Genomic DNA, 26,577 nt, shown 5'->3' with positions numbered 1-26,577 from the left:
CTACTATTTGCTTGTCCTAGAAGATCACCGCGCCACCTCTCGTCCCGTGCGCCAACATCACCACACACTACTAGGGAAAACCCTAGTAGTAGCGTGGGTTTTGATGCTATCAGCAGCGCGGGTAGCTGTGCTACTACTACGACGCTACAACTAACAGTTAGTAGTAGCACGGTCTATACTCGCGCTACTCCTATTGACTATACTAGTAGCGCTTTTCTGGAACGCGCTACTATTAAGTAGTTGTAGCGCTTTTCTATCCCCGCGCTACTGCCGTATCTTTCATAATTTTTCCTGCTTCCTACCCCGTTTCAGTAAACTGCAATTTCACATATACCAGATAACAATATCATTAACCACAATACCATATAGTCATACAGTAGTCATACAATATCATAAAGCATTATAGGTACTCATATATAGTCAACATGCATCCTCACATGAATATAGCATATTGATGACCCACAAGTGTAGGGGATCTATCGTAGCCTTTTCGATAAGTAAGAGTGTCGAACCCAACGAGGAGCAGAAGGAAATGATAAGCAATTTTCAGTAAGGTTTTCTCTGCAAGCACTGAAATTATCGGTAACAGATAGTTTTGTGATAAGGTAATTTGTAACGAGTAGCAAGTAATAAAACTAAATAAGGAGCAGCAAGATGGCCCAATCCTTTTTGTAGCAAAGGACAAGCCTGGACAAGCTCTTATATGAAGGAAAGCGCTCCCGAGGACACATGGGAATTATCGTCAAGCTAGTTTTCATCACGATCATATGATTCGCGTTTGGTACTTTGATAATTTGATATGCGGGTGGACCGGTGCTTGGGTGCTGTCCTTACTTGGACAAGCATCCCACTTATGATTAACCCCCATTGCAAGCATCCGCTACTAGAACAGAAGTATTAAGGTAAACCTAACCATAGCATGAAACATATGGATCCAAATCAGCCCCTTACGAAGCAACGCAGAAACTAGGGTTTAAGCTTCTGTCACTCTAGCAACCCATCATCTACTTATTACTTCCCAATGCCTCCCCCTAGGCCCAAACAATGATGAAGTGTCATGTAGTCGATGTTCACATGACACCACTAGAGGGATGACAACATACATCTCATCAAAATATCAAACGAATACCAAATTCACATGACTACTAATAGCAAGACTTCTCCCATGTCCTCAGGAACAAACGTAACTACTCATAAAGCATATTCATGTTCATAATCAGAGGGGTATTAATATGCATAATGGATCTGAACATATGATCGTCCACCAAGTAAACTAACTAGCATCGACTACAAGGAGTGATCAACACTACTAGCAACCCACAGGTACCAATCTGAGGTTTGGATACAAAGATTGGATACAAGAGATGAACTAGGGTTTGAGATGAGATGGTGCTGGTGAAGATGTTGATGGATATTGACCCCCTCCCGATGAGAGGATTGTTGATGATGACGATGGTGATGATTTCCCCCTCCCGGAGGGAAGTGTCCCCGGCAGAACAGCTCCGCTAGAGCCCTAGATTGGTTCCGCCAAGGTTCCGCCTCGTGGCGGCGGAGTCTCATCCCGAAAGCTTGCTTCTTATTTTTTTCTCAGACGAAAGACCTCATATAGCAGAAGATGGGCATCGGAGGGCCACCAGGGGGCCCACGAGGCAGGGGGCGCGCCCCCACCCTCGTGGTCAGGGTGTGGCCCCCCTATGGTATTTCTTGCGCTCAGTATTTTTTATATATTCTAAAAAGTGCTCCCATGGAGTTTCAGGACTTTTGGATATGTGCAGAATAGGTCTTTAATATTTGCTCCTTTTCCAGCCCAGAATGCGAGCTGCCGACATTCCCCCTTTTCATGTAAACCTTGTAAAATAAGAGAGAATAGGCATAAGTATTGTGACATAATGTGTAATAACAGCCCATAATGCAATAAATATCGATATAAAAGCATGATGCAAAATGGACGTATCAACTCCCCCAAGCTTAGACCTCGCTTGTCCTCAAGCAAAAGCTGAAATCAAAAAATATGTCCACATGTTTAGAGATAGAGGTGTCGATAAAAATAAAATACGGACACGAGGGCATCATGATCATTCTTCGAACAACAACATATATATATTGTCATATGATCTCGTATGCTAAAGTAACAATTCAATCACAATTTCAAGTATGAATCATAAACATCATTGAGAACCAACAAACTCTAATCTCAGTCATTAAGGCCATTGAAATTTATCATAACATAGGAAAGAGTCAATATAAGAGCTTTTCAGCAAGTCCACATAATCAACCATCTTTTAGTCTTTCACAATTACTAACACTCACACAATATTTATGGGTATGAAGTTTTAATCGGACACAGAGAAAGATAGGGGCTTATAGTTTTGCCTCCCAACGTTTTACCTCAAGGGTAATGTTAACAATAATAGTTCATGGAGACTCGCATCCAATAAGCTATATATATCAGGATCTTTCCAACATATTGTGCTTGCCAAAGGATAAAATGTAAAAAGGAAAGGTGAAGATCACCATGACTCTTATGTAAGGTAGAAGATGAAAGTAAAAGATAGGCCCTTCGCAGAGGGAAGCAGAGGTTGTCATGCGCTTTTATGGTTGGATGCACAAAATCTTAATGCAAAAGAACGTCACTTTATATTGCCACTTGTGATATGGACCTTTATTATGCAGTCCATCGCTTTTATTTCTTCCATATCACAAGATCGTATAAAGCTTATTTTCTCCGCACTAATAAGTCATACATATTTAGAGAGCAATTTTTATTGCTTGCACCGATGACAACTTACTTGAAGGATCTTACTCAATCCATAGGTAGATATGGTGGACTCTCATGGCAAAACTGGGTTTAGGGATATTTGGAAGCACAAGTAGTATTTCTACTTGGTGCAGAGAACTTGGCTACACTACAAAAAAAAGACACATCCGTGACATTTCGGGCTGAACGAATTTTTTTTTCTGTCATACATAAGACACTTCTATGATGATAATTGTGACAAAACCCGGTATCATCATAGATGTGGTGGGCTCCTACTTTTATGACAAAAAATCATGACAGAAAATGAACTTTTCGTCCTGGGCGGGCCGGAGACGCAGCTGCATGACATTCTTTGGGCCGTCCATGATGGAAAAAACCATGGTAGAAGCGAGGGCGAGGAAAATTTCGGGGAGTTCCCGGTTACGGTGGGAGGTCGGGGGCCGAGCGATGCGTGTTTCTCTCGTACACGTACGCACGTGTGTGCGAGGCGTTGGCTCTAACTGAACCCGAGCGAGGCGTTGGGCTCTAACTGAACCCGAGCGATTGCACTGCAGGCTACGCGTTACTGAACCCGAGCGATTGATCGATGGCTGTTAACTGAACCCGATCGAGCGATTCCTTTGCTACTGTTGCTAACTGAAGCCGATCGATGCTTCCACTGGATGAACAGTGAGCGTTGCGGGGGGGGGGGGGGGGGGTTGGATGAACAGTTCCCGGTGGGGGTGGATGAACAGGACCCCGTGGTGTTGCCTCTGGATGAATAGGACCCCGATCGATCGAGCCGATTGGGCTGGATGAACAGGACCCCGTGGAGGGCTGGATGAACAGGAGCACCCCGTGGAGGGCAGGATGAACAGTAGACGGTGGAGGGCAGGATGAACAGTAGCCCGTGGAGGGGTGGTTGAACAGGAGACCGTGGAGAGGGCTGGTTGAACAATAGCCGGTGGTGTAGCGCGCGGTGGAGGCTGGATGAACAGGAGTCCGTGGATGAACAGTCACAGGTGGAGGCTGGAGGAGGTCGACGGTGGATGAACAGTAGCTCGTGGAGGCTGGAGGGGGTCGACGGTGGAGATGAACAGTATCTCATGGAGTCCCGTTTTGCGGTACACCACACCCCTCCCGATGAGCAGGAACCCCGTTTCGACCGTAGGAGGTCCGTTTCGTCCGTTTTGCGGTACGCCACACCCCTCCCGATGAACAGGACCCCCGTTTCGACCGTAGGAGGTCCGTTTCCTCCGTTTTGCGGTACGCCAGACCCCTCCCGATCAACAGGACCCCGTTCCGAACGTAGGAGGTCCGTTTCCGCCGTTGTGCGGTATGCCAGGCCTCGTTTCCATCGCCTGTTCCGTCCAAGCCCTCCCGATGAACACGACCACACATTCCATTTCGACCCAGCCGGTTGGCTCCCACGCGTTCCGTTGCCTCCTGATGAACACGACGCATTCCGTTGCCTCCCGATGAACACGACACATTCCGTTGCCTCCCCATGAACACGACGCATTCCGTTGCCTTCCGATGAAAAGGACGATGACGCTGTTTCTCCGTTCTGACCTAGCCATGTCAACGAGCCCTCGCCGTACATATGCGCAAGTAGGCGTTCGAGACCCCGCCCGTAAGTATGTACACATATGTGGCCATATTTTCTTTCTTGCACCCTGGCCGCCTCTACTACGACACGTGCGTGCCTCTACATCCACCAGTATATATGTACGTACACGTTCGCGACCAGAATGACAATGCTACGTACGCTTCGACCAGGTGGGTCCCGACTGTTAGGCACTTCCTTGCATGCGAGGATGTAGCTGGTGGGTCCCAGCAGTCAGGGGGCCGAAATACGGTGGCCCGTATGGTGGGTCCCCGCTGTCAGGTGGAGGAATAATTATTTTGCACGTAATAAGGAGGCACTTCCTTGCTGCGGCCGTGGACCGAGCTGTCAGCGTCTCCACGTACAGTCCACGTCTGATGGAAGCCGTTCCTTGACCACGTTGACCACGCCGCACCGAGAGCACCAGGGCGGCGGACGACGGCGAGGCCTAGGAAGGGGCCGATGCGGAGCCGGGGAAGACGCGACAGTGGATGCCCACGCGTAGAGGAGTACGAGGGCAGTGGTTCGCTGCGGTGTGACGCTGCCGTCGCTGCAGAGTAACAGGGGATGTGGGTGAGTTGAGGGATGGCCTGGCCAGCGGTGGGAGTAGTAGGGGGCGGTGAGGCCTCCGCCGCATCGCAGCCGGCCACTGGAGGCAGGAGCACGAGGCACGACCGACGCTGGTTTGGCGGCTGGAGCAAGAAGACCAGAGGTTGAAGAAGCACTACGGCTGAGGGAGTCCTGGATTAAGGGGTCTCCGGACAGCCGGACTATATCCTTTGGCCCGACTGTTGGACTATGAAGATACACGATTGAAGACTTCGTCCCGTGTCCGGATGGGACTCTCCTTGGCGTGGAAGGCAAGCTAGGCAATATGGATATGGATATCTCCTCCTTTGTAACCAACCTTGTGTAACCCTAACCCCCTCCGGTGTCTATATAAACCGGAGGGTTTTAGTTCGTAGGACAACATACAATCATACCATAGGCTAGCTTCTAGGGTTTAGCATCTCCGATCTCGTGGTAGATCAACTCTTGTTATACTCATATCATCAAGAATAAATCAAGCAGGACGTAGGGTTTTACCTCCATCAAGAGGGCCCGAACCTGGGTAAAACATCGTGTCCCCTGCCTCCTGTTACCATCCGCCTTAGACGCACAGTTCGGGACCCCCTACCCGAGATCCGCCGGTTTTGACACCGACATTGGTGCTTTCATTGAGAGTTCCTCTGTGTCGTCGCCGTTAGGCTTGATGGCTCCTACTATCATCGATAGCGATGCAGTCCAGGGTGAGACTTTTATCCCCGGACAGATCGTTGTGTTCGGCGGCTTCGCACTGCGGGCCAACTCGCTTGGCCATCTGGAGCAGATCGAAAGTTACGCCGCTGGCCACCAGGTCAGGTTTGGAAGCTTAAATTACACGGCCGATATCCGTGGAGACTTGATCTTCGACGGATTCGAGCCCCTGCCTTGTGTACCACGCGGTCACGATGAGTACGATTTAGCTCTACCATCAGACCGTATTCAGGGGATCGCACCGGCAGCCGCTCCGAGCCTCAATTCGGAGCCAGTTGCGCCATCCATGGACGGGTGGATAGACCCCGTCACGGAGGCCGTATCCTCAGCGGTGATCGAGCCGAATATCGACCTTACCCTTCATGACAGCCGTATTGTCAAATTGCCGGATCCTTCTCCGGCCACAGACTCCGAACCGCCTGCGCCCGTTCTTATCAAATCCGACTCGGCGCCAATCATGGAGTTTACCTCCGCAGATATTTTTCAACACTCGCCCTTCAGTGACATACTGAATTCACTAAGGACTCTCTCCTTGTCAGGTGAGTCCTGGTCGAACCATGTCCGGCAGGACTGGGATACAGATGATGAAGAAATTCGTCGCCCACCCACCACTCACTTAGTAGCCACTATCGACGATTTAACCGACATGCTTGACTTCGACTCCGAAGACACCGACGGTATGGACGACGACGCAGGAGACGAACAGGAACCATTGCCCACAGGGCACCAGACGCCCACTTCATCACACGACGTATACATGGTGGACACACCAAAAGAAAACGACGATGAGGAACGGAAGGACGCAATGAAAGGTTGTCCCCTCGAGAAGCAGTCAAAGCGGCGGGGTAAGCGCCACTCCAAATCCCGCCTCGGCAGAAACAACGATCATATAGACCCAGCATTAGAGCAGGGTGAACCATTGCCAGACCACGGCAACACGGAGAATCAAACCGAACAACCTGACTCTGTCAAAGATAATAATCCGGACGACATCACACCGGAGAGACACCCGGAGCAACAGAATGCCCATCAAAGGCTTGTTGCCACCGCGAGGAGTCTAAAAAAGCAGAAGCAAAGGCTCAAGGCTGCGCAAGACACACTCAGAATCAGATGGAGTAAAGTACTCAACACAGCAATGAAGTACGGCGGTAATCGCCACACCAAGAGCTACCCGAAGCAGAAGTTGCCACCTAAATTCGATGAGGAGGCCCTAGATCCCCCGCAACCAAAAATTAAAACGGCCATCTGGCCGGATAGACGACCTCACGGCCAACATGGAGTGGCAAACAACGCCGCACATAAGCCAATACGCGATCCACACGAGGGCTCACATCAAAAGGACGGCACAACCAGATCCATTTATGGACCACTCAAGCGCGCTCCAGCATACGATGCAACACAACAAACATCCGAGCACCACGGTACACCCAGATATAGGGGTGCCGCACACCCCCTATGTTTCACTGGCGAGGTGCTGGACCATGAATTTCTAGAGGGATTCAAACCCGTAAACATAGAGGCATACTACGGAACAACAGACCCTGGGGTCTGGATTGAGGACTATATCCTCCATATCCATATGGCTCGAGGAGATGATCTCCACGCCATCAAGTACTTACCCCTCAAGCTCAAAGGGCCAGCTCGGCGCTGGCTTAAAAGCCTCCCCGAAAGCTCCATTGGAAGTTGGGAAGAGCTCGAAGAAGCTTTTCGGGCGAATTTTCAGGGGACTTATGTCCGACCTCCGGATGCGGACGATTTGAGTCATATAACTCAACAGCCCAGAGAGTCAGCCCGAAAGCTTTGGAACATGTTTCTTACTAAAAAGAACCAAATAGTCGACTGTCCGGATGCCGAAGCCTTGGCAGCTTTTAAGCACAGCGTCCGAGACGAATGGCTTGCCAGACACCTCAGCCAATAAAAGCGGAGAACAACGGCAGCATTAACAAGCCTCATGACCTGCTTTTGCGTGGGCGAGGACTACTGGCTAGCTCGATGCAGCACCAGCGACCCAAGTATATCCGAAGTTAGAGATGGAAACGGGAAATTACGATGCAGCAAAAATAATAAGTGCCGGAATAAAGAAGACAGCCCGAAGAGCACGACGGTAAAGGCCGGATTCAAAAGCTCTCGGCCAGGTCAGCAAAAGCCGCCCTCTAAAGGCGCCAGAGATGAACTGTCCAGCCTAAACAAAATTCTGGACCAAATATGTCAAATCCATAGCACCCCCGATAAACCTGCAAATCATACCCACAGAGAATGTTGGGTCTTCAAGCAGTCCGGCAAGCTCAACGCCGAACATAAGGGGCAGGATACACGAAGCGAAGACGAGGATGAGCCTCGCAAGCAATGCACTGGGGAACAGAAGAAATTTCCACCAGATGTCAAAACAGCAAACGTGTTACACGTGATAAAGGGGAGAAACAAAGCGGCACTCCCAGATAAATATGCCCAAGGGCCTATCACCGCGGAGTTCTGCCACTGGCCGTCTCAACCGATCACCTTCGACCATCAGGATTACTCAGCAAGTATCCGGCGCGTAGGATGGGCTGCCTTGGTATTAGATCCAATAATTGACGGATACCACTTCACACGAGTCCTGATGGACGGTGGCAGCAGTCTAAACCTGACATATCAGGACACTGTCCGCAAAATGGGGATAGACCCACCAAAAATTTGCCACAACAGTACTACCTTTAAAGGAGTAACGCCAGGCCCAGGGGCTCACTGCACGGGCTCCCTGCTACTAGAGGTTATATTCGGCTTCCCCGATAACTTCCGTAGCGAAAATTTAACCTTCCACATTGCTCCGTTCCAAAGTGGCTATCAAGCACTACTTGGACGCGAAGCTTTCACTCGCTTTAATGCAATACCGCATTACGCTTCCCTCACGCTTAAGATGCCCAGTCCACGTGGCATCATTACAGTAAATGGAAATATTGAGCGATCCCCGCGCGCCGAAGAGAGTGTGGCTGCCTTGGCAGTCGCACACTAAAACGGCCTCACCAACTAAAAGCATTCGATAGGTCGTCAAGATCACGGACATGGTTAGATGAGTCCGGCGCAACTATATGTAATTCATACAGGTTTGATGGCCACACCCCTATTACAAATACAAGGGGCTCAACGCGCGTAGACAAGTGGCAATTTTTACTCATCTTGAATTGTACATGATTTCTTTAAACCTACCTTTTTGCACTACAACTTTTCACCTAAGTTCCTCTCTTTTATAGATGACCATCGTGCTACACCCGTCCAGGATATGGCACAACAGAGACACAGGCGCAGACGTGCAGCAGGGACCCGTTCCAAGGATTCTTTTTAGATTAAGACCTTGCGTCAGCCTTTTTTACTGTCTCTTGTTGATACACATCCCTCAGATTCTCAGTACAATTGAGAAGGGGGCTGACGTCTTGGCATGTGGCCACGTCAGAATAATGCACGTACCTGGACACCAGGGGCTTCTTACAAAGGGCACTGTTTAGGCCTACAATAAAGACCGAATACCTTAGGTAGTGTTCGGCGTCGCGAGTTTGGCCTTATATGCATCAGCTCCGAATCATGCTTTGGTCAAATGTTGGGTTTTCCCGGCTCCTATGTTTTGCTGCCTTATGTTCCGCTCTATCGGCTAAGGCGGCACCAGGAGAACTACTGCGATTGTGCCCTGGTTTATTCGAACGAGCACCTCAGTAGAGAAAGCCGAAAACTGGCTGTCATGATATAGTGTGAGACTGGTCAACCACTCGATGACCTATCGGAATCTTAGAATTCCTCCGCCTTAACGAAGGGCCGTTTCCCGGCCAGCCATGTACGCACCCCGAATTCGGGTGAGTGCGGAGCCACCAGGGGCTATATAGTAGCCCCACAGTCAAACTCCTCTGGCTAAGTGAAAGTGTTAGAGCATTATAGTTCGGTTGCCTAGTTCGGTGCGCTATCACCTCCTTAATAGGATCAAGACGTTGGATTAAGTGTGAATACGCGTCTTCTGCGAACACCCCCGCATTATATGCGTGGGGGCTGAAGCCGACGACTGCAATCTTTCAGGATATATATATATATATATATATATATATATATATATATATATATATACGTAAACGGCCGCACAGGAGGCATCATATTACTTTCGGGCAAAAGTATAAATACAACCTTGATAAATTTAATAAAACATTGTTTTTACAATGGGAATAAATGTCACTCAAACATAATATTCTTCGAGCACTGGGCCTCTATCAAACGAGCACCCTCAAGAACTTCTTCAAAATAGTGCTCGGCAGCCACTCGACCTATGGCCGAACCCTGCGCCGCAATAGTGGTAGCATCCATCTCCGCCCAGTATGCTTTGACACGGGCAAGGGCCATCCGCGAGCCTTCTATGCACGCCGACCTCTTCATCGCATTGATGCGCGGCACAGCACCAAGAAACTGCTGCACCAGGCTAAAATAGCTGTTCGGCTTTGGCCTTTTCGGACACAGCTGATCCATGACAGACCTCATGGCAAGTCCGGACAACCTATTGAGTTCGGCCCATTCGGCTAGCTGATCAGTCAATGGAAGCGGACGCTCTGGAACGTTAAACTGCAACCAGAACAGCTTGTCCACTTCAGATCTGTTTGATCTCGGAAGTATTCGGCCGCATCGACAGCGCTCGCCGCCAAGTCCAGATATGCGTCTGCCGAACTCCACAGCCGATCCAGAGGGGCATACCGCGGATCTCCGAACTTCCTCCGCAGAAAAAAGGGCTTCCCAACCACAATATCACTAGCTTCACGCAGCTCCTCCTTCGCTCTCATGGCAGAGCGGGTGTCTTTGGTCACCATCGTGGCCTTTTGAATGTCCGTCGCCTTCGCTCGGTTTTCTTCTTCAAGGAACTGGCAATAGTCGGCAGTGACTTTTAACTTTACATCCATCTTGGCCATTTTCTCTTTGCTCTCGCAATGCGCAGCCTTCTCGGCTCTTAACTCTTCGGCCGCCTTCAAAGCAGCCGCATTACTACTCCTTGCCTGTTCTTTGGCTCGGGCAAGTTCCGCCCGAAGGGTCTCCACGGTGGCAGCTCCATCTGTAGGCACAACACATTAAAGATACTGGCATCACGCTGCTCTTACTATGTGACATTCACCAGAAAATATCACTTACCCCGTGCCTCGTCAAGCCGCTTGTTAACAAGCTCGATGTTGGCATCTGCCGTATCTAGTTGCCGCTGCAGTTCGGCAAACTCATTAGTCCGGCTAGCCACCGGAGCTTCCACCACCTGCACATAAAAGCGGTATGGTTATTACCTGGGCCTACGATCCTCTGTTTGCCGCCGTTCTCGGTGACAACCAGAGTCTCAGGGGCTACTATCTGCACAGGGCACACCTAAAAATGTGCGGTACTATCACAAATGTATATCATTTTACGTACCTCAAAGCCCGTTAGTAGACTCATAAAGGCGTCATGCAACCCGCTTTCGGCGGACGAAATCCTTTCCATCACCGTACCCATCAATGTACAGCGTTCTTCCGAGATGGTCGCTCGCTTCAGTAGATCCCTCAGTGCGTCCGACCGCATACCAGACGGCGCTAGACTCTTTTGTTTGCCCTCTTCAAGAGCCAGATACTGGGGACTTTGGGTGACCATAGGATTATCTTCTGGCCGCACTGGACCCGGGGAGGCCCTCCGTGACGACCCCTCAAGGTCGCCCGCTTCTTTAGCGAGGGAGTCCGGGGGAGGCGTTTCGCTCTCCATCATCTCTGGAAGAAGATCCCCTAAAGACGAGCTCTGTTGAGAAGGGCTAAGATCCCAAATGCAAGATAAACGCTTTGGTTATTTTCCTCGGAAGTAAGGTAGAATATCTTTACTATTAAGCATTTTTTGATCACTTACGACTCGTTAGAGGGCTGCTCCCCGTGCGGACTTTGTGCGGCAAGAGCACCCTCCGAGGCAGGACCCTCTGGTGGAGACTTATTCTCCCGTTTGGAAGCCTTGGTTTCCAGATCTTCAGAAGCGGTCCTCTTCCTTCCCCGGAGCGAGAGAAGGTCAGATTCTTCCCCTTGGTTATCCTCCCTCACGGAGGCGCCCATTCCCTCGATTGGAATTGGTAGTGATGGGGGCCCGCTTTCGCCCTCACTATTCCCCCTTTATCTTCCTTTGAGGGCTCCCGGCAAGGCGCTAGCTCGAGCATCTTTTCCAGTACCGGATTGTCCAAACCCTCAGGAAGGGGGGCCGAACACCGAATCATCTTTGCCTTTGTTTGCTAGTCCTGGTCAAAAAGCGATTTCTCAGAATGACGTCATGGTAGATGAAAGACGGCGTGTTCAGCTAGAGGATTACTTACTTGGTCGGCGGTGCGGTTGCTGCTCAGGCCCACGTCCTCGGTAGTATCCGGACACTCTATTTGGGAGGCCGAGGAAATTCTGAATAGTGCGCGGTTCTTCTGGGTTGAACTCCCACATGCGGAGGGGCCGGCGTTTGCAAGGCTGGACTCGACGAACCATCAAGACTTGCACCACCATAACCAGACTGAAATCTCCTTCGAAGAGATCTTGAATGCGGCTCTGCAGTATAGGCATGTCCTTGGCTGGACCCTAGCTCAGCCCTCTGCTAATCCATGACATCAGTTGTGGTGGAGGGCCCGAGCGGAAAATAGGGGCAGCTACCCACTCGGCACTTCTGGGAGCTGTGATGTAAAACCACTCCTGTTGCCATAATCCGGATACCTCTGGAAAGGAACCCTTCGGCCATGAAGCGCCAACAATTTTGTTTATTAGAGCGCCTCCACACGCTGCGTGCTGCCCTTCGACCATCTTCGGCTTCACGTCAAAAGTCATGAGCCACAGGCCGAAGTGAGGGGTAATGCGGAGAAAGGCCTCACAAACGACAATGAATGACGATATGTGTAGGAGGGAATCCGGGGCTAGATCGTGAAAATCCAGCCCGTAATAGAACATAAGACCCCTGACAAAGGGATCCAGAGGAAGGCCTAGTCCTCGGAGGAAGTGGGGGACGGACACGACGCTCTCGTTGGGTTCGGGAGTAGGGATGACCTGCCCTCGGGCGGGCAGCCTATGTGAAATCTCGGCGGTCAGATATCTGGCCTCCCTCAACTTTTTGATGTCCTCCTCCGTGACGGAGGAAGGCATCCACTGGCCCTAAAGGCTGGATCCGGACATGATTGAAGGTCCGAAGCACCTAACCTGGGCTTCGGGTGTTAGAACTCGAGGCGGGGGAAGGATGTGATTGAGCACGGGGGGGGGGGGGTGGGAAAGGTAAAAGCCTTGTCCCTTTATAAAGAGGGTGAATACCAAGCGTCCTCCTAGTGGCCGTTTGGGACTTGCCTAAAATTTAGGAGTCCTAGGCGCGGTTGGGTTACCCATGCCCGTATTGATGAGAATCCCGTAATAAGGGGGACACGATCTCTGCTTTGACAAGACATGTCAAGAAACTGCCTCGCGTTATGTGCGGGGCTGGTTAAAGAAAAATGGTTCGAATAATCGCCGAGCCATGGCATGATGTCATGTTGCCAAAACGTGTCAAGCAGATAAGATTTGTGGAAATATTATTCTCTCTACGGTGGTATGTGGAACTTATTTTGCAGGGTCGGACACTATCCTTTTATTCAAACTCTTCTGTGGTGTATCCGGAGGAGGAACCCGCCTTGCAATGCCGAAGACAACACTGCGCGCCGGACTCATCGTCATTGAAGCCTGGTTCAGGGGCTACTGAGGGAGTCCTGGATTAGGGGGTCTCCGGACAGCCGGACTATATCCTTTGGCCGGACTGTTGGACTATGAAGATACAAGATTGAAGACTTCGTCCCGTGTCCGGATGGGACTCTCCTTGGCGTGGAAGGCAAGCTAGGCAATACGATATCTCCTCCTTTGTAACCGACCTTGTGTAACCCTAACCCCCTCTGATGTCTATATAAACCGGAGGGTTTTAGTCCGTAGGACAACATACAATCATACCACAGGCTAGCTTCTAGGGTTTAGCCTCTCCGATCTCGTGGTAGATCAACTCTTGTAATACTCATATCATCAAGAATAAATCAAGCAGGACGTAGGGTTTTACCTCCATCAAGAGGGCCCGAACCTGGGTAAAACATCGTGTCCCCTGCCTCCTGTTACCATCCGCCTTAGACACACAGTTCGGGACCCCTACCCGAGATCCGCCGGTTTTGACACCGACAATGGCCGTTGGATGGACATCGTACGGTCACTGGAGCTAGAATCGTGCATATTGACTAAATTGACAAAGCCCTCCATCCCCGTCAACTTAGTAGGCCCACAAGTCAACCTGCCACTTAATGGGTCCCAGCTAACAGGGGGAGTATTCATTTTTTATGCGTAATAAGGAGGCACTTCCTTGCGTGCAAAGATATAGCTGGTGGGTTCGAGCTGTCAGCGGTGGTAACGTACTTTTCGCAAAATACAGAGGCCCTTTTGGTGGGTCCCTGATGTCAGGTGGAGGAATCATTATTTTGCGCGTAATAAGGAGGCATTTCCTTGCGTGCGGCCGTGGACCCAGCTGTCGGCCTCTCCACGTACAGTCCACTTCAGATGCATGTCGGTCGTTGACCATGTTGACCAGGCCGCGCCGAGAGAACCAGGGCGGTTGACGACGGCGAGGCCTAGGAAGGGAACGACACGGGGGTAGGGAAGACTCGGCAGTTTTTTCCCACGCGTAGGGGAGTACGACTGTACGAGGGTTTACTGGTTCGTCTGCCATCGCCGGAGAATAACAGCAGGTGTGGGTGAGTAGAGCGATGGCTAGGCCAGCGATGGGAGTACGGTGGGGCGGTGAGGCCTGCGCGGCAGCACAGCCGGCCGCGGGGAGGAGGGAGCAGGCAGTCCCGCCGGCGCTTGTTTGAGCGGCTGGAGCAGGAAGAGCAGAGATTGAAGAAGCACGACGGCCGTTGGATGGACATCCAATAGTCACTGCTTGTGCGTCAACCGTTTTTAGGAAAGCCTCAAATTTGTGGAAAACAACATACAGCCCATCTGCCATTATTTCTAATAATTTTCAGCACATTTGCTAATTCTTAAGGTTTTTTTGGAGCCCATATTCTTTTTGTTAGCATTACAACCCAAATTGTGGCCACGGTTAAAAAATTATATGAAATTTTGCATATTTCGGTGTGGTCCGAACTGTTTTTAATCCCGAAATTTCGACTCACATTCAAACTGACTTTAAAAATAAATGTATATCAATATAAAATCCAACAAATTATCCACGCATAAAAATTAATGTAATTTAAAATCTTGAAATGAAAAAAAGATATTTGAAACTAATTGCCGGTTTGTTGTGTTTTAAAAATGTATAGCCCATTTCTCATTACTGATGGGCCATTTTCTCGGCCAGCCGAATGAAAGCTCTCCTCGTCTTGAAAGATTTGCAGCCCAACAGGCCTGACAAAGCGACTTACTTGGCAAATCACAAAAAAACTGGGTTGTGTCCGTGGACCCAGCTGTCAGCCTCTCCACGTATAGTACTCTTCCGATGGAAGTCGTTCCTTGACCACGTTGACCACGCCGCGCGGAGAGCACCACGGCGGTGGACGACGGCGAGGCCTAGGAAGGGGACGACGCGGAGCCGGGGAAGACGCGATAGTGGAAGCCCGCGCGGAGAGGAGTACGAGGGTTCACTGGTTCAGCTGCAGTGTGAGGCTGCCGTTGCCGCAGGGCCTAGCCAACGGTGGGAATAGTAGGGGGCGGTGAGGCCTCCGCGGCAGCAGAGCCGGCCATGGGAGGCAGGAGCATGCGGCACGACCGACGTTGCTTTGGGCGGCTGGAGCAAGAAGACCAGAGGTTGAAGAAGCACTACGGCCGTTGGATGGACATCGTACGGTCAGTAGAGCTAGAATCGTTCATATTGACTAAGTTGACAAAGCCCTCCGTCCCCGTCAACTTTGTTGGCCCACAAGTCATCCTCCCACTATGGTGGGTCGCAGCTAGCAGGGGGGTATTCATTTTTTTGTGCGTAATAAGGAGGCACTTCCTTGCGTGCGAAGATATAGCTGGTGGGTCCGACATGTCAGCGGGGGGAACGTTTTTTTCGCGAAATATAGAGGCCCTTCCGGTGGGACCCAGCTGTCAGGTGGAGGAATCATTATTTTGCGCGTACAGTCCACAGCCGATGGATGTCGTTCGTTGACCAAGTTGACCAAGCCGTGCCGAGAGCACCATGGCGGTGGACGACGGCAAGGCCTAGGAAGGGAACGACACAAAGCCGGGGAAGACTCGGCAATGGTTGCCCACACGGTGGGGAGTACGAGGGTTTACTGGTCCGGCTGTCGTCGCCGGAAAATAATAGGAGGTGTGGGTGAGTAGAGGAATGGCCTGGTGTCGGTGTCAAAACCGGCGGATCTCGGGTAGGGGGTCCCGAACTGTGCCTCTAGGCGGATGGTAACAGGAGGCAGGGGACATGATGTTTTACCCAGGTTCGGGTCCTCTTGATGGAGGTAAAACTCTACGTCCTGCTTGATTTATTCTTGATGATATGGCTATTACCAGGCTTCAATGATGATGAGTCCGGCGCGCAGTGTTGTCTTCGGCATTGCAAGGCGGGTTCCTCCTACAGATACACCACAGAAGAGTTCAAATAAACGATAGTGTCTGACCCTGGAAAATAAGTTCCACATACCACCGTAGAGAGAATAATATTTCCACAAATCTAATCTAGTGACACGTTTAGGCAACATGACATCATGCCATGGCTCGACGATTATTCAAACCGTTTTTCTCTACCTAGCCCCGCACATAACGCAAGGCAGTTTCTTGACTCGTCTTGTCAAAGCAGAGATCATGTTCCCCTTATTACGGGATCCTCATCAATACGGGCGTGGGTAACCCAACCGTGCCTAGGACTCCTAGATTTTAGGCAAGTCCCAAACGACCATGGGGAGGACGCTTGATATTCACCCTCTTTATAAAGGGACAAGGCTTTTACTTTTTTCCTCCCGTGCTCAATCGAATCCTTCCCCCGCCTCGAGTTCTAACACCCAAAGCCTAGGTCAGGTGCTCCGGATCTTCAATCATGTCCGGATCCAGCCTCCAGGGCCGGTGGATGCCCTCCTCCGTCACGGAAGAGGATATCAAGAAATTGAGGGAGGCAAGGCACCTGACCGCCGAAGTCTCACATCGGCTGCCCGCCCGAGGGCAGGTCGTCCCTACTCCTGAACCCAACGAAGACGTCGTGTTCAACTCCCACTTCCTCCGAGGACTAGGCCTCACTCTGGATCCCTTCGTAAGGCGTTTGATGTTCTATTACGGGCTTGATTTCCACGATCTAGCCCCGGATTCCTTTCTCCACATATCGGCTTTTATTGTCGTATGTGAGGCCTTCCTCCGCATTACCCCTCACTACGGCCTGTGGCTCAAGACCTTTGATGTAAAGCCGAACACGGTCGAAGGGCAGCATGCAGCATGCGGAGGCGCATTAATAAGCAAGATTGCAGGAGCTCCGTGGCCAAAAGGGGCCCTTCTAGAGGTGTCCGGATTATGGCAACGGGAGTGGTTCTACATCATCGCTCCCAGAAGTGCCAAGAGGCTAGCCTCCCCCGCCTTTCGCTCGGGCCCTCCACCACAACTGATGTCATGGATCAGCAGGGGGCTGAGCTGGGGTCCAGCCAAGGATGTGCCCATATTGCAAGGTCGCATCCGAGATCTCTTCGAAGGAGATTTTAGTTTGGTTATGGTAGTGCAAGTCATGCTGGTTCGTCGAGTCCAGCCATGCAAACGCCGGCCCCTCCACTTGTGGGAATTCAACCCAGAAGGACCACGCGCTATTCAGAATTTCCTCGGCCTGACACACGAGGAGATGTATAAATCATTCTTCGGACCTCAAATGGAGTGTCCGGATACTACCGAGGACGTGGGCCTGAGCAGCAACCGCACCGCCGACCAAGTAAGTAATCCTCTAGCCGAACACACCGTCTTTCACTTATCATGACATCATTCTGAGAAATCGCCCTTCGACCAGGATTGGCTAACAAAGGCGAAGATGATTCGGTGTTCGAACCCCCTTCCCGAGGGCTTGGACAATCCAGTACTGGAAAAGATGCTCGAGCTAGTGATACGTCTCCAACGTATCTATAATTTTTGATTGCTCCATGCTATATTATCTTCTGTTTTAGGCAATATTAGGCTTTATTATCCACTTTTATATTACTTTTGGGACTAACCAATTAACCGGAGGCCCAGCCCAGATTTGCTGTTTTTTGCCTATTTCAGTGTTTCGAAGAAAAGGAATATCAGACGGAGTCGAAACGGAACGAAATCAGCTGGAGAAGTTATTTTTGGAAGGAAACACACCTGATGGACTTGGACCCCACGTCAGAAGATACGGGAGCTGCCCACGAGGGTGGGGGGCGCGCCCCCTACCTCATGGGGCCCCCGTGGCTCCCCTGACGTGCTTCTTCTGCCTATAGAACTCCATATACCCTAAAACTTCCAGAACGGAGATTAGATCGGGAGTTCCGCCGCAAGAAGCCTCCGTAGCCACCAAAAACCAATCTAGACCCGTTTCGGCACCCTGCCGGAGGGGGCAATCCTTCCCCGGTGGCCATCTTCATCATCCCGGCGCTCTCCATGACGAGGAGGGAGTACTTCTCCCTCGGGGCTGAGGGTATGTACCAGTAGCTATGTGTTTGATCTCTCCCTCTCTCTCTCTCTCTCGTGTTCTTGATTTGGCACGATCTTGATGTATCGCGAGCTTTGCTATTATAGTTGGATCCTATGTTTCTCCTCCCCCTCTTCTCTCTTGTAATGAATTGAGTTTTCCCTTTGGAGTTATCTTACCGGATTGAGTCTTTAAAGACTTGAGAACACTTGATGTATGTCTTGGTGATCAACTTGCGGGTTTCGTGACATTGGGAACCTATGCATAGGGGTTGGCACACGTTCTCGTCGTGATTCTCCGGGAGGAACTTTGGGGCACTCTTTGAGGTCCTTTGTGTTGGTTGAATAGATGAATCTGAGATTGTGTGACGCATATCGTATAATCATACCCACGGATACTTGAGGTGACATTGGAGTATCAAGGTGACATTAGGGTTTTGGTTGATTTGTGTCTTAAGGTGTTATTCTAGTACGAACTCTAGGGCTGTATGTGACACCTATAGGAATAGCCCAACGGATTGATTGGAAAGAATAACTTTGAGGTGGTTTCGTACCCTACCATAATCTCTTCATTTGTTCTCCGCTATTAGTGACTTTGGAGTGACTCTTTGTTGCATGTTGAGGGATAGTTATGTGATCCAATTATGTTAGTATTGTTGAGGGAACTTACACTAGCCAAAGTATGAACCCTAGGCCTTATTTCCTATCATTGCAATACAGTTTACGCTCACTTTTATCACTTGCTACCTTGCTGTTTTTATTATTTCAGATTACAAATACCTTTATCTACTATCCATATACCACCTGTTTCACCATCTCTTCGCCGAACTAGTGCACCTATACAATTTACCATTGTATTGGGTGTGTTGGGGACACAAGAGACTTTGTTATTTGGTTGCAGGGTGGCTTGAGAGAGACCATCTTCATCCTACGCCTCCTACGGATTGATAAACCTTAGGTCATCCACTTGAGGGAAATTTGGTACTGTCCTACAAACCTCTGCACTTGGAGGCCCAACAACGTCTACAAGAAGAAGGTTGTGTAGTAGACATCAGCTAGCACCTTGCCTGGAGCCCTCAAAGGAAGATAAAGGGGGGAATAATGAGGGCGAAAGCGGGGCCCCATCGCTACCAATTCCAGCCGAGGGAATGAGCGCTTCCGTAAAGGAGGATAACCAAGGGGAAGATTCCGACCTTCTCTCGCTCCGGGGAATGAAGAGGACTGCCTCTGAGGATCCGGAAACCAAGGCTTCCATACGGGAGAAGAAGTCTCCAACAGAGGGTCCTGCCTTGGGGGGTTCTCTTGCCGCACAAAGTCCACGCGGGGATCAGCCCTCTAACGAGTCGTAAGTGATCAAAAACTTAATAGTAAATATATTCTACCTAATATCCGAGGAAGATAACCGATGCGTTTATCTTGCAGTTCGGATCTTAGCCCTTCTCAACTGAGCTCGTCTTCAGGGGACCTTCTTCCGGAGATGATGGGGAGCGAAACACCTCCCCCGGACTCCCCCACTCGAGAAGCGGGCGACCTTGAAGTGTCATCGCGGAGTACCTCTCCGGATCCGGTGAGGCCAGAAGATAATCCTATAGTCGCCCGAAGTCCCCAACATCCGACTCTTAAAGAGGGCGAACAAGAGAGTCCGGCGCCGTCTGGTATGCGGTCGGACGCACTGAGGGATCTGTTGAAGCGAGCGACCATCTCGGAAGAACACCGTACGTTAATGAGTACGGTGATGGAAAGGATTTCGTCCGCCGAAAGCGGGTTACATGACGCCTTTATGTGTCTACTAACGGGCTTTGAGGTACGTAAAATGATATACCTTTGTAATAGTACCACACATTTTTAGGTGTGCCCTATGTAGATAGTTGCCCCTGAGACTCTGGTTGTCACCGAGAACGGTGGCAAGTAGAGGATCGTAGTCCCAGGTAATAACCATACCGCTTTAATGTGCAGGTAGTGGAAGCTCCGGTGGCTATCCGGACTCATGAATTTGCCGAACTAAAGCGGCAACTGGATGCGGCGGATGCCGACATCGAGCTTGTTAGCAAGAGGCTTGACGAGGCACAGGGTAAGTGATATTTTCTGGTGAATGTCACATAGTAAGAGCAGCGTGATGCCAGTATCTTTAATATTTTGTGACTACAGATGGAGCTGCCACCGTGGAAACCCTTCGGGCGGAACTTGCCCGAGCCAAAGAACAAGCAAGGAGTAGTAATGCGGCTGCTTTGAAGGCGGCCGAAGAGTTGAAAGCCGAGAAGGCCGCGCATTGCGGGAGCAAAGAGAAAATGGCCAAGATGGCTGCAATGTTAAAAGACACTGCCGACTGTTGCCAGTTCCTTGAAGAAGAAAACTGAGCCAAGGCGACGGACCTTGAAAAGGCCACGATGGCGACCAAAGACACCCGTTCTGCCATGAGAGCGAAGAAGGAGGAACTGCGTAAAGCCTGTGATATTGTGGCTGGGAAGCCCTTTTTACTGCGGAGGAAGTTTGGAGATCCGCGGTATGCCCCTCTGGATCGGCTGTGGAGTTCGGCGGACGCATATCTGGACTTGGCGGCGAGCGTTGTCGATGCGGCCGAATACTTCCGAGATCAAACAGATCGGGAAGTGGACAAGCTGTTCTGGTCGCAGTTCAACGTGCCAGAGTGTCCGCTTCCATTGACCGATCAGCTAGCTGAATGGGCCGAACTCAATAGGTTGTCCGGACTTGCCATGAGGTCCGTCGTCGATCATCCGTGGCCGGAAAAGCCGAAGCCGAACAACTATATCAGCTTAGTGCAGCAGTTCCTTGGTGCGGTGCCGCGCATCAATGCGATGAAGAGGTCGGCGTGCATAGAAGGCTCGCGGATGGCCCTTGCCCGTGTCAAAGCATACTGGACGGAGATGGATGCTACCACTGTCGCGGCGCAGGGTTCGGCCATAGGCCGAGTGGCTGCCCAACACTATTTTGAAGAAGTTCTTGAGGGTGCTCGTTTGATAGAGGCCCAGTGCTCGAAGAATATTATGTTTGAATGACATGTATTCCCATTGTGAAAACAATGTTTTTATTGAATTTATCAAGGCTGTATTTATACTTGTGCCCGAAAGTATTGTGATGCCTCCTGTGCGGCCGTTTATGTATACATGTGTATAACCTGAAAGATTGCAGTCGTCGGCTTCAGCCCCCATGCATATAATGCGGGGGTGTTCGCAGAAGACGCATATTCACACTTAATCCAACGTCTTGGTCCTAATAAGGAGGTGATAGCGCAACGAACTAGGCAACCGGACTATAATGCTTTAACACTTTCACTTAGCCATAGGAGTTTGACAGTGGGGCTACTATATAGCCCCTGGTGGCTCCGCACTCATCCAAATTCGGGGTGCGTACTTGCCCGGCCGGGAAACGGCCCTTCGTTAAGGCGGAGGAATTCTAAGATTCCGATGGGTCATCGAGTGGTTGACCAGTCTCGCGCTATATCATGACAGTCAGTTTTCGGCTTTCTCTACTGAGGTGCTCGTCCGGATGAACCAGGGCACAACCGCAGTAGTTCTCCCGGTGCCGCCTTAGCCGATAGAGCGGAACGTAAGGCAGCAAAACACAGGAGCCGGGCAAACCCAACATTTGACCAAAGACATGATTCGGAGCTGATGCATATAAGGCCAAACTCACGACGCCGAACACTCCCTAAGGTATTCGGTCTTTATGGTGTAAACCGGGCCTAAACAGTGCCCTTTGTAAGAAGCCCCTGGTGTCCAGGTACGTGCATTGTTCTGACGTGGCCACATGCCAAGACGTCAGCATCCTTCTCAATGGTACTGAGAATCCGAGGGATGTGTATCAACAAGAGACAGTAAAAAAGGTTGACGCGGGGTCTTAATCTAAAAAGAATCCTTTGAACGGGTCCTTGCTACACGTCTGCGCCTGTGTCTCCGTTGTGCCGTATCCTGGACGGGTGTAGCACGATGGTCATCTGTAAAAGAGAGGAACTTAGGTGAAAAGTTGTCGTGCAAAAAGGTAGGTTTTAAAGGAACCATGTATAGTTCAAGATGAGTAAAAATTGCCACTTGTCTGCGCGCGTTGAGCCCCTTGTATTTGTAATAGGGCTGTGGTCATCAAACCTGTATGAATTACCTATAGCTGCGCCGGACTCGTCTAACCGTGTCCGTGAAGACCTATCGAGTGTTTTAGTTGGTGAGGCCATTTTAGTGTGTGGCTGCCAAGGCAGCCGCACTCTCTTCGGCGCGCAGGGATAACTTGATGCCACGTGGACGGGGCATCTTAAGTGTGAGGGAAGCGTAATGCAGTATTGCGTTAAAGCGGGCGAAAGCTTCACGTCCGAGTAGTGCTTGATAGCCACTTTGGAATGGAGCAATGTGGAAGGTTAAATTTTTGCTACGAAAGTTGTCGGGGAAGCCGGATACAACCTCTAGTTGCAGGGAGCCCGTGCAATGAGCCCCTGGGCCGTGCGTTACTCCTCTAAAGGTAGTATTGCTGCGGCGAATTTTTGTTGGGTCTATCCCCATTTTGTGGATTGTGTCCTGATATATCATGTTTAAGCTGCTTCCGCCGTCCATCAGGACTCGTGTGAAGTGGTATCCGTCAATTATTGGATCTAATACCACGGTAGCCCATTCTGCGCTCCGGATACTTGCTGAGTAATCATGATGGTCGAAGGTGATTGGTTGAGACGGCCAGTGGCAGAACTCCGCGGTGATAGGCCCTTGGGCATGTTTATCTGGGAATGCCGCTTTGCTTCTCCCCTTTATCACGTGTAACACGTTTACTATTTTGACTTCTGGTGGAAATTTCTTCTGTTCCCCAGTGTTTTGCGTTCGAGGCTCGTCCTCGTCTTCGCTTGGTGTATCCTGCCCCTTATGTTCGGCGTTGAGCTTGTCGGACTGCTTGAAGACCCAACATTCTCTGTGGGTATGATTTGCAGGTTTATCGGGGGTGCTATGGATCTGACATATTTGGTCCAGAATTTTGTTTAAGCTGGACAGTTCATCTCTGGCGCCTTTAGGGGGCGGCTTTTGCTGATCTGGCCAAGAGCTTCTAAATCCGGCATTTACCGCCGTGATCTTCGGGTTGTCTTCTTTATTCCAATGCTTATTATTTTTGCTGCGTCGTGATTTCCTGTTTCCGTCTCTAACTTCGGATGTATTTGGGTCGCTGGTGCTGCATCGGGCTAGCCAGCTGTCCTCGCCCACGCAAAAGCGGGTCATGAGGCTTGTTAATGCTGCCATTGTTCTCGGCTTTTCTTGGCCGAGGTGTCTGGCAAGCCATTCGTCTCGGACACTGTACTTAAAGGCTGCCAAGGCTTCGGTGTCCGGACAGTCGACTATTTGGTTCTTTTTAGTAAGAAACCTATTCCAAAGCTTTCGGGCTGACTCTCCGGGCTGTTGAGTTATATGACTCCAGTCGTCCGCATCCGGAGGTCGGACATAAGTCCCTTGAAAATTCGCCCGAAAAGCATCTTCAAGCTCTTTCCAACTTCCAATGGAGCTTTCGGGGAGGCTTTTAAGCCAGTGCCGAGCTGGCCCTTTGAGCTTGAGGGGTAAGTACTTGATGGCGTGGAGATCATCTCCTCGAGCCATATGGATATGGAGGATATAGTCCTCAATCCAGACCCCAGGGTCTGTTGTTCCGTCGTATGCCTCTATGTTTACGGGTTGAATCCCTCTGGAAATTCATGGTCCAGCACCTCATCGGTGAAATATAGGGGGTGTGCGGTACCCCTGTATCTGGGTGTACCATGGTGTTCGGATGTTTTTTGTGTTGCATCATATGCCGGAGCGCGCTTGCGTGGTCCATAAATGGATCTGGTTGCGCTGTCCTTTTGATGCGAGCCCCCGCGTGGATCGCGTGTTGGCTCATGTGTGGCGTTGTTCGCCGCTCTATGTTGGCCGTGAGGTCTTCTATCCGGCCAGATGGCCATTTTAATTTTTGGTTGCGGGGGATCTAAGGCCTACTCATTGAATTCAGGTAGCAACTTCCGCTTCTGGTAGCTCTTGGTGTGGCGGCTACCGCCGCACTTTGCTGCTGTGTTGAGTACTTTACTCCATCTGATTCTGAGCGTGTTTTGCGCAGCCTTGAGCCTTTGCTTCTGCTTTTTTAAACTCCTCGCGGTGGCAACAGGCCTTTGATGGACATTCTGTTGCCCCGGGTGTCTGGAGCAGATTGTCCCCTGCCTCTCTATGAAAGCACCAATGTCGGTGTCAAAACCGGCGGATCTCGGGCAGGGGGTCCCGAACTATGCGTCTAGGCGGATGGTAACAGGAGGCAGGGGACACGATGTTTTACCTAGGTTCGGGCCCTCTTGATGGAGGTAAAACCCTACGTCCTGCTTGATTTATTCTTGATGATATGGGTATTACAAGAGTTGATCTACCACGAGAGCGGAGAGGCTAAACCCTAGAAGCCAGCCTATGGTCTGATTGTCTATTGTCCTACGGAGTAAAACCTTCCAGTTTATATAGACACCGGAGAGGGCTAGGGTTACACAAGGTCAGTTACAAAGGAGGAGATATACATATCCGTATTGCCTAGCTTGCCTTCCACGCCAAGTAGAGTCCCATCCGGACACGAGACGAAGTCTTCAATCTTGTATCTTCATAGTCCAACAGTCCGGCCAAAGGATAGAGTCCGGCTGTCCGGAGACCCCCTAATCCCGGACTCCCTCACCTGGCCAGCAATGAAGTAGGGTGGGGCGCTGCGGCCTGTGCGGCAGCACAGCCGGCCACGGGAGGCGGGACCAGGCAGTCCCACCGGAGCTGGTTTGGGCGGCTGGAGCAAGAAGATTAGATATTGAAGAAGCAGCACGGCCGTTGGATTAACATCCAATGGTCATTGCTGCTAGAATCGTTTGTGGACTAAGTTGACAAAGCCAAAGTACACGTCAACCTAGTAGACCCACAAGTCAACCTCCAAATCTGTCCCAAACAGCATACAGCCCAAAATTTCTAGCCAGATTCAAATTAATTTTAAATCTAAATATACCTTAATTTAAATTCAATGAAATTTTACCCGCACAAAAACAATGAAATTTAAAATATCAAAATCCGAAAGAAAACAATATTTTGGAACTAATTGTCTGTTTGCTATATTTTTTCATTTTACAGCCCATTTATTATTACTTATAGCCCATTTCTTATTACTTATAGCCCATTTGCTGGGCAAAATGCATCCATCCTCGTCTTGAAAGATTTCCGGCCCAGCAGGGCGTAGATAAGCAAGTAGGCCTACGTTGGTTATTCTGCAAAAAAACAAAATAGCTGGCTAGCAATTTTCAGAAAGGAAAAAAACAAATTGGGCTGGTCATGTGCTAAACATATGAAATAAAAGCCTGGGCTAGACGGGCCACGGGTCCCGCACAACCCAGTTGATACCCTTCTCCGTCCCGAAAAAACAAAATTACTGTGCGCGCTGCTGGGTCCCTACTGTCATCCTCACCATGTATAGTCATCTCCGTAGTCCTCTCGGTTGTTGACCATGTTGACAACACCGGAGGGCGGCGCCGCGGCGAGCAAACCAAGGCGGAGGACGATGGTGAGGCCTCGGACGGGAACGAACAGGACCCAGGGCAGATCACAGCCAGCCGTGGGAGGCAGGAGCAGGCGGTCCCGCCGGCGCTGGTTTGGCTTTGGCGGCTCGAGGAAGAAGAGAATGAAGAAACGCGACAGACGTTGAATGTCAATCCAACGGTCAAGGCTGGCACAATCGTTTGTTGACTAAGGGGACACCAAGTAGCATACTTTTTTATATATAGGAAGAAAACTGCGAGGAAAATGCGTTTGTCTATCGTCCTCCTCACAGGGAACGTTCGCCACATAAGTGGCTAGCACCCTTGGTGTTCAACCGAGAGGTCTTGGGTTCGAGTCAGGAACTCTCAATTTTGCCCTCCTTCCTTCCTCGCAAAAAAGGGAAAGAAAATGAAAGACTTGGGAAGGCATACAGAACAAGCTAGTGTACCAGTAAAGAGACGTTGTCGAGTTTTAGAAAAAAGAAAGACGTGCTCATGTAGCTGGTTCGAATCCAAACCTAGACTATGACTATATATGGTGCTATGCTACTCTGCAAGTAATGAAACTAACATATCCAACGTTCGCTTCTCATCTTCTCTACTTACTCTGCCTAGCATCAGAAGCTCTGGCCGCAGCAACCATGTCCGCTGGCTGCTCGTCCACCTGCTCTTCAGCAGGCAACAACCAGATATGCGCCAAGTCGCAACCCGTACCATCGCCTGTGGGTCTCATCACACCCTCGCGGGCACGCGCACTGCAGCCGATTGCTCATCGCAACCCGCTGTCGTTGGTGTGGTGCCACTGGTGCAAATCACGCAGAGTCATCCGCCGCATCTCAAC

General features: G+C 50.4%; 1 protein-coding gene across 1 annotated transcript in view; it reads left to right on the top strand.

Moving 5' to 3' along the window:
* LOC147986993 (uncharacterized) overlaps positions 1-26,577 on the top strand; it is a 50,507-nt gene that overhangs the window by 1,710 nt on the left and 22,220 nt on the right. The window lies entirely within an intron of this gene.

The sequence above is a fragment of the Triticum urartu genome, chromosome 2A (assembly GCF_056163025.1).
Source record: "Triticum urartu cultivar PI428250 chromosome 2A, HENAU_Tu73, whole genome shotgun sequence".
Lineage (NCBI taxonomy): Eukaryota > Viridiplantae > Streptophyta > Magnoliopsida > Poales > Poaceae > Triticum > Triticum urartu.
The sequence above is the reverse complement of the archived record's forward strand: the minus strand, read 5'-3'. Positions and strand labels throughout refer to the sequence as shown.